Below are 8674 nucleotides of genomic sequence, written 5' to 3'. Positions count from 1 at the left end.
GAAGCATTCCCAGTTGTACGAAGTAGCTAGAGCTACAAAAAATTGTAGACATATGTAACAGCCCACAGTGTACAAAAAAGTCTCTTGGTGCCATGTGCTAAACCCAACAGGAAGTCCCCCAGGGGCCGGGCATCACATTTTGAGCTAGAAAACTCCTCTTTAACGAAGCATTCCCGGTTGTACGTTTCACCTAGCGCGATGATAATTTGCAGGCATACATAAGAGCCCACGATGTACAAAAAAGTCTCTTGGAACCATGTGATAAACCAAACAGGAAGTCTGCCATTTTGATTTACGATGGGATTTGTTGCCATTTTTTGTGGCCTTTTTCAGTTGTCATATTTTAACGAACTCCTCGTACAAAGTTCATCCGACCGTCTTCAAACTTGGTGTGTTTCATCTTAAGATGTTTAAGATGCAAAGTTATCAAAAGTTTTTTATTTTGTCGCACGCTGCTGCTATAGCGATGCCGTTTGCCAAGTGAAGTGCTGCTTTGTTTTTTTATCTATACATGTGTGAAAACTTATGAAACTTTGCAAACACATCAGACTTGTCATGAACATGAATTTTTAGAGATTTATTGTGCAATTTGCAATAAATAGCGCCCTCTAGACATTTTTATGAAGTATTTCCGATTGTATGATTCTGCTAGATTTGTGAAAATTAGGACAGACCCCTATCAGCCTAATACCTACAAAAAAGTATTATGTAGCCATTTGCCAAACCAAAGAGGAAGTCCGCTATTTTGATTTTATTTTGGGAATTATACATAATTTTTGGCCTCTTTCATTAAACTTTGCACAGACAAGGCATGGAAAAAACTAACATTTTAAATGGTCCTTGTTCCATGTAACAGTACCCCAACGTGCCAGTACCCTGATGTGCAAGTAACCCAACGTTGTGCTCAATAGCGCCCTCTATGCATTTTTATGGAGCATTTCCAATTGTATGATTCAAGCGATACACAACTAAAGATGACTTGACCTAGATTTGTGGAAACTGGGAGGCATACCTATTAGCTTAAGACCTACAAAAAGTATTCTGTAGCCGTATGCTAAGCCTAAAAGGAAGTCCGCCATTTTGAATTTATTTTGGGAATTGCACACCATATTTTGCGTTTTGATTAAACTTTGCACATACAAGGCTTGTCAAAAACATTTTAGATGGTCCTTGTCCTATTTGACAGTACCCCAACGTGCCAGTACCCCGACGTGCAAGTACCCCAACGTGGTCCGGGTTGCGAGGGCCCTTTATAGCTGCTCGCAGCTCTAGTTATTCTTATTATTATTATTCTTATTATTATTCTTCTCCGCAAACAATCACATTTTTGAGACGCTAAACGTGAACGAAAACTCACCAAACTTTACACGCACATCAGGCCTGGCGAAAAATTTGATATTTTAAAGTCGCCATACATGATAACAGAAAAATGGCTCCATAGCGCCACCTACATAGGTTAAACGGATCCCTGTCCCGCTACGATTGTCCTATGGCGACGAAAATTGTGTGGCACCCGTAGCACATCCAGATGAACAAAAACCTCTTTGATGTGTGTACCCTACAATAGACAGAAAGTGAGGTATGATCATCTGACTGTCCAATTTTGGCCCAGTTTTGCACATTTACAGGGGTCATACTTTTGCCCGCTTCTCCTACACGGTTAACCCGATTAACTTCAAACTTGGGATGGACCATCTCAACACCTGGGACAACATCATTGTAAAAAATCTAAAGTTTTTGATATACTATATGACGTCGGCGACGCATCAAATTTAGAGTTTAAAAATTCTTACTTCATGAAGCATTGCCGGTTGTACGTTTAATCTAGAGCTACGAAAATTTGTACACATATGTAACAGGCTATGACCTACAAAAAACTCTTTTTGAACCATATGCTAAACCTCACAGGAAGTCCGCCATTTTGATTTATTTTGGAACGTGTTGCCATTTTTTTGGCCATTTCATTGGGGTCTTATTTTAACGAACTCCTCCTACAGTGTTTATCCGATCATCTTCAAACTTGGTGTGATTCATCTTAAGATGTTGAAGATGAAAAGTTATTGAAAGCTTTGTATTTCGTCGCACGCTGTTGTCATGGCATGCACTGTTTGCAAAGGAAAAAAAATATCCTTAAAGAAGCATTGCCAGTTGTACGAAGCAGCTAGAGCTACGAAAATTTGTAGACATATGTAACAGCCCAAGATGTACAAAAAAGTCTCTTGGTGCCCTGTGCTAAACCCAACAGGAAGTCCCCCAGGGGCCGGGCATCACATTTTAAGCTAAAAAACTCCTCTTTAACAAAGCATACCCGGCTGTACGTTTCACCTAGAGTTACCAAAATTTGTAGAGGTATATAACAGCCCTCGAGGTACAAAAAACTCTTTTTGAACCATATGCTAAACCTAACAGGATGTCCGCCATTTTTATTTACTTTGGAATGTGTTGCCATTTTTTGGGCCATTTCATAGGGGTCATATTTTAACGAACTCCTCCTACAGAGTTTATCCGATCATCTTCAAACTTGGTGTGACTCATCTTAAGATGTTGAGGATGAAAAGTTATTGAAAGCTCTTTATTTCGTCGCACGCTGTTGTCGTGGCATGCACTTTTTGCAAAGGAAAAAAATCCCTCTTAATGAAGCATTCCCAGTTGTACGAAGTAGCTAGAGCTACAAAAAATTGTAGACATATGTAACAGCCCACAGTGTACAAAAAAGTCTCTTGGTGCCATGTGCTAAACCCAACAGGAAGTCCCCCAGGGGCCGGGCATCACATTTTGAGCTAGAAAACTCCTCTTTAACGAAGCATTCCCGGTTGTACGTTTCACCTAGCGCGATGATAATTTGCAGGCATACATAAGAGCCCACGATGTACAAAAAAGTCTCTTGGAACCATGTGATAAACCAAACAGGAAGTCTGCCATTTTGATTTACGATGGGATTTGTTGCCATTTTTTGTGGCCTTTTTCAGTTGTCATATTTTAACGAACTCCTCGTACAAAGTTCATCCGACCGTCTTCAAACTTGGTGTGTTTCATCTTAAGATGTTTAAGATGCAAAGTTATCAAAAGTTTTTTATTTTGTCGCACGCTGCTGCTATAGCGATGCAGTTTGCCAAGTGAAGTGCTGCTTTGTTTTTTTATCTATACATGTGTGAAAACTTATGAAACTTTGCAAACACATCAGACTTGTCATGAACATGAATTTTTAGAGATTTATTGTGCAATTTGCAATAAATAGCGCCCTCTAGACATTTTTATGAAGTATTTCCGATTGTATGATTCTGCTAGATTTGTGAAAATTAGGACAGACCCCTATCAGCCTAATACCTACAAAAAAGTATTATGTAGCCATGTGGAGCATTTCCGATTGGATGATTCAAGCGCGAAATAACTAAAGATGACTTGACTTGACCGAGATTTGTGAAAACTCAGAGGCATACCTATTAGTCTAAGACCTACAAAAAGTATTCTGTAGCCGTATGCTAAACCTAAAAGGAAGTCCGCCATTTTGAATTTATTTTGGGAATTGCACACCATATTTTGCGTTTTGATTAAACTTTGCACACACAAGGCTTGTCAAAAACATTTTAGATGGTCCTTGTCCTATTTGACAGTACCCCAACATGCCAGTACCCCGACGTGCAAATACCCCAACGTGGCCCGGGTTGCGAGGGCCCTTTATAGCTGCTCGCAGCTCTAGTTATTCTTCTTCTTCTTCTTCTTTTTCTTTGTTATTATTCTTTTCCGCAAACAACCACATTTTTGAGGCACTAAACATGAACGAAAACTCACCAAACTTTACACGCAGATCGGGTCTGGCGAAAAATTTGATATTTTAAAGTCGCCATACATGATAACAGAAAAATGGCTCTGTAGCGCCACCTACATAGGTTTAACGGATCCCTGTCCCGCTACGATTGTCCTATGGCTACGAAAATTGTGTGGCACCTGTAGCACATCCAGATGAACAAAAACCTCTTTGATATGTGTACCCTAAAATAGACAGGAAGTGAGGTATGAGTATTTGAATGTCCAATTTTGGCCCATTTTTGCACATTTACAGGGGTCATACTTTTGCCCGCTTCTCCTACACGGTTAACCCGATTGACTTCAAACTTGGGCTGTACCATCTCAACACCTGGGACAACATCATGGTAAAAAATCTAAAGTTTTTGACATACTATATGACGGTGGCGGGGCATCAAATTTACAGTTTCAAAATTCTTACTTAACGAAGCATTGCCGGTGGTACGTTTAATCGAGAGCTACGAAAATTGGTACACATATGTAACAGACTATGATCTACAAAAAAGCCTGTTGGTGCCATATGCTAAACCTAACAGGAAGTCCGCCAGAGGCGAGGCATCAAATTTTGTGTTTCAAAATTCTAACTTAATGAAGCATTCCCGGCTGTACATTTCACCTAGAGTTACCAATATTTGAAGACATATGTAACAGCCCTCAAGGTACAAAAAACTCTTTTTGAACCATATGCTAAACCGAACAGGAAGTCCGCCATTTTGATTTACTTTGGAACGTGTTGCCATTTTTTGGGCCATTTCATAGGGGTCTTATTTTGACGAACTCCTCCTACAGAGTTTATCCGATCATCTCCAAACTTGGTGTGATTCATCTTAAGATGTTGAAGATGAAAAGTTATTGAAAGCTTTTTATTTTGTCGCACGCTGTTGCCGTGGCATGCACAGTTTGCAAAGGAAAAAAATACTTCTTAATGAAGCATTCCCAGTTGTACGAAGCAGCTAGAGCTACGAAAATTTGGAGACAAATGTAACAGCCCACGATGTACAAAAAAGTCTCTTGGTGCCATGTGCTAAACCCAACAGGAAGTCCCGTAGGGGCCGGGCATCACATTTTGAGCTAAAAAACTCCTCTTTAACGAAGCATTCCCGGTTGTACGTTTCACCTAGCGCTATGATAATTTAGAGGCATACATAAGAGCCCACGATGTACAAAAAAGTCTCTTGGAACCATGTGCTAAACCAAACAGGAAGTCCGCCATTTTGATTTATGATGGGATTTGTAGACTTTTTTTGTGGCCTTTTTTAGGAGTCATATTTTAACTCCTCCTACAAAATTCATCCGACCGTGTTCAAACTTGGTGTGTTTCATCTTAAGATGTTTAAGATGCAAATTTATCGAAAGTTTTTTATTTTGTCGCACGCTGCTGCTATAGCGATGCATTGGTTGCCAAGTAAAGTGCTGCTTTGTTTTTTTTTTATCTATACATGTGTGAAAACTCGTGAAACTTTGCACACACATCAGACTTGTCATTAACATGAATTTTTAGAGATTTCTTGTGCAATTTGCAATAAATCGCACCCTCTATACATTTTTTATGGAGCATTTCCGATTGGATGATTCAAGCGCAAAATAACTAAAGATGACTTGACTTGACCTAGATTTGTGAAAACTCAGAGGCATACCTATTATATTATTATTATTTTTTGTACCTTACAAGATTATCTCTTGTGCCACATTAAACCCCTTTGCAGGCCTGAGCCAAACCACGGTCCATACATTTGATACCACTGCTTTATTTCAATGGTCAAGTACTTCATAACCACACCTACTTATGCTTGTCCTTGCATATATAGTAGACAACAAAGAGCTCTTTCAACAAAAGACATTTCCATCTACAAAGTCATACAAGGTAAGCACTCTATAAATTCTGCAATCACTACACTTCTATTCCTAAATTATCACTTCAAATACCAACAATGGTTAATACAGCTACAAATTTCTTGTATGTTTATGAAGTATGATACTGTATTTATTTCTACTCCTTTGCTTTTCTACAGAACATGAACAAATCAACAAGCAAACTCTTTTTTGATAAAGACCCTCTAATCATCTCCATACGCAAAGATTGCCAACTTTTTTCCGTAAGTATACAATACATAAACTAAACAGGACAACTTTCTCAATCATATACAGTATGCCATACATATATGTATTAAGTTCTCATTTATTAACAGGTTTGTTAAAGGCACCTTTAGTGTGTTTTTCTGTTTGTAATGTTTCTCCACAAGCACGTCTAGCCATTGATATCATGTAGAACACATATGCTAACCTTTTAGAGACAATTGAAGCTTACTTGCACAGTAGCCACTATCTTAACCACTTAATTCACATGTCTCCTTGACAACTTATTACATGTAGTGAAATGGTACTTTGTGCGTCTTATGCTTTTTTCTGAACACTGCTTTTCAACTCTTTCCTTAAAACCAATACATGCGGCACTGTTATACTGTATAAATATATATGTCCGTGTGTATATATTTGTATATTCTTTCAAATAAACTCGTTTTGACACACACAGCCATTGAGTAACATGCAACACGACCACAACGTTTTGCACCAACACGTTACCTCTGCTATTTAGAATCATGGAATCTAACATGACTGATTTTCATTGAATGCTTTGTCATTACAGTATGCATGCATTGATCATGCTTTCAGTCGCAACGACTTATACCAGCGCAGCCTTGATCTTCATTCCCAAATGAACCAACTAGTCCATGTGACTCGAGTCAATCGAGCACTTGAAAAACAGATAGACTTCAAAACCAAGCTTGTGAAAGAACTCCAGACTGCATTGGATATAAAGGATGCATGTGATGCATTTGTCCGTGATGGTAAGCTATATGACATGGAAGACACACAAACACTAACACAGCAAGCATCCCCATCCTACACATTGTGTATAATGAATGACATGTTTGACAATGGACAATTTTACATTTTTTTGTTAATGCACGTTCCTTTTTTTCTGTTAGGAATATCTTGAAGGTAACATTGGACTGTTAACTAAAACACTGACTGATTATTGAGCCGCAATTTCTCAATGTATATAATGTGAATACATACTACACTTGATTACTTTCAAATGTGACTGATATCATGTAGCTATGCTGTGATCTTGCCCTCTTTCATCCACTGATAGACACTTCAAAGTTCTTTTTTTTCTGTATCTTCTCAAAATAACTGACATATTCATGGAAAAGATTGTATTTAAATTCTATCATTATTAATTACTATTATTATGTTTATGTCTTTGCCCCTGATTATGATGTTTCTATACCATAGATTTTTTTTTTAAAATTTTTTGGACATACTGTGACTTGACCTTTACAATACTAATTTTTACTAAGAAAAAATCAATCACACACCATAATATTTTATACTTATCCTGCATGTATCTGGACACACCATGCCAAATTTTACACTTACATAACCATTTATGTACCTGTCGTATCCTTACTTTTATTCATCATTTCATCACACAATCCTAAAACATTGCTTTTTGACCCAGAGGATTCAACTATACCATTTTTGCGTGTCTTATTACTTACTAGCTATATTATTTATTAACGGGCAAAAACTATGAATATAAGATCACCGTCAAATATTACGTCTGTAATATCCTTATACAGTGCATTACATAATATGCATTTGTATTAAGACACTACCATGCTAAAAATATGCACACGACTGTTCTGTAAACTACACCTAAGACAACCAAACTTCACAGATCTAACATGATTCTTCATTCTTTTTTGTTCTACAGATGTATCAAATGCTGCCACACAGACAGAAGAAGCCACTGAGGACATGCACGAAGACGATGATCACAATATAACAGGACAGGTTAACCCCCCTGAAGTTTTAGCCCGCAGGTCAAAGCGTCCTAGGACTAATTCATCCATGGAGGTTACATTATCCTAAGACAGACTATGTGCTAACCCAAACTCTTTGACCCCAAGGGATTCATCTGTCCCAGAAAACTTTTACACTAAAGAATTTATCTGTCCTAGGGCGCTGTTAACCCCAGGTTAAAGTGTTATTTAATCTGTCCTGTTACAACAGCTATACATAAACAGCTGCATTCCTCTCCTGTTCCATCTCTCGCACTTCTTTCATCTCTTTTTCTCCTCTACTTATACCTATGCTTGCTCATGTGCTTTTTTCCCCTTTAGATGATGTCATTGGTTAGCCTGCTTCAAAGCTACATTTTTTCTTGAATAACTGTCACACATTTACTGTTTGCTGGACCCTACAAAACTGTCACAATACTTCACTATGTCATGAATACATATGTGTTGCACAGCGACACCACATTAAAAGTCATCAAAAAGCTTTTTCTTTGATCACACACCATCTCTGTGCCATGCAATGTTTTCAAATAAACAGATGCTGGTTTTGAATATCAAACGAGCGACTTTTCATGAAACTTTGCACACACATCAGAAAGTCCACACTTTTGAATTTATTTTGGGAATTGTGCATAATTTTTGGCCTTTTACTGCACCTTTTTACACACAAGGCACGGCAAATGCATTTCTATTTTCCATGGTCCTTGTCTATTTAACAGTACCCCAACGTGCAAGTCCCCCGACTTGCATATACCCCAATGTGGCCCGGGTTGCGAGGGCCCTTTATAGCTGCTCGCAGCTCTAGTTATTTTTTGTTATTATTCTTTTCCGCAAACAATCACATTTTTGAGACACTAAACGTGAACGAAAACTCACCAAACTTTACACACATGTCAGGCCTGGCGAAAAATTTGATATTTTAAAGTCGCCATAGGTGATAACAGAAAAATGGCTCCATAGCGCCACCTACATAGGTTAAACAGATCCCTGGCACGCTACGA

General features: G+C 38.2%; 1 long non-coding RNA gene across 1 annotated transcript; it reads left to right on the top strand.

Moving 5' to 3' along the window:
- Nucleotides 1–4964: 4964 nt before the first annotated feature.
- LOC144031993 (uncharacterized) lies at nucleotides 4965–8226 on the top strand. Its single transcript, XR_013287647.1, has 4 exons — nucleotides 4965–5671; nucleotides 5820–5903; nucleotides 6455–6656; nucleotides 7589–8226. It is a non-coding gene; the product is annotated as an uncharacterized LOC144031993 (long non-coding RNA).
- Nucleotides 8227–8674: the final 448 nt, after the last annotated feature.

Source organism: Festucalex cinctus, chromosome 12 (genome assembly GCF_051991245.1).
Source record: "Festucalex cinctus isolate MCC-2025b chromosome 12, RoL_Fcin_1.0, whole genome shotgun sequence".
In the NCBI taxonomy this organism is placed as follows: domain Eukaryota; kingdom Metazoa; phylum Chordata; class Actinopteri; order Syngnathiformes; family Syngnathidae; genus Festucalex; species Festucalex cinctus.
Note: the sequence above shows the minus strand (reverse complement) of the source record. Positions and strands in the feature narration are given on the sequence as shown.